Below are 850 nucleotides of genomic sequence, written 5' to 3'. Positions count from 1 at the left end.
AGGAGGAGGAGGAGGAGGAGGAGGAGGAGGAGGAGGAGGGGGGAGTAGCTGGGGAGGACAGGACGGACAGCAATAACCAGCAGCACTGAAAAAGCGACACGTGACATGACATGGAGGATGCCAGTGCAGAAGCGTAGTCAGCTTCCTCACAGCAATTTCTCATTTGGCAACTGCACTGACATTATGTTGCATCCTCTCTGCACGGTTTAGTAAGTGTATCATTAACCTCCACTCATACACGGCATAATTGAAGACTGAGGGACTGTGACAGGGAATGATCTTGATTGTAATAAAGTGAAATTGTCCTCCTCTTACAGACTTAATTTATAAATTACATCCTAGCTGTATGAAAAATAATGTGTGAATAAGACTGGTTTGCTGTGTGAGCCAGTAGCCAAGGCCAAAGAAGCTCCAGAACTGCTTTATTTATCTGGTATACCTGTTTGATATAACACTAATTGCTTGTCAAATTTATCTTTGTATGATGCACTGTAGGCTCCAGCAGAGTAGTCAAGCTGACGAGCCGTGTGAAGATCTTTTTTTTAATGAAAACTCGTATGTTGTGTGTGTGCTGCTGTAACCAGCCCAGGGTACTAACGTAATTATTTTTTCTTAAAGATTGATGCTGCTGTGAAGTTGTGCTGTCAGATTTGAAGACAAGGCGCTTTTGACAAATGACAGAAACAGGTGATCTATAAATTCACAAGTTTGTCAGGTTTTTTTGTGTTGGTGAAATATCATGTCAGTTGCACCAGCTGCTGCTCAAACTGCTTTTTATTCACCAAAAACCTTTTGCTCACTGGAGACATAAACGCATCACTTAGATCAGTGTAGTTTGTCTTTTTTTCAA

This window comes from Trachurus trachurus, assembly GCF_905171665.1.
Source record: "Trachurus trachurus genome assembly, chromosome: 13".
Classification (NCBI taxonomy): Eukaryota; Metazoa; Chordata; class Actinopteri; order Carangiformes; family Carangidae; genus Trachurus; species Trachurus trachurus.
The sequence above is the reverse complement of the archived record's forward strand: the minus strand, read 5'-3'. Positions refer to the sequence as shown.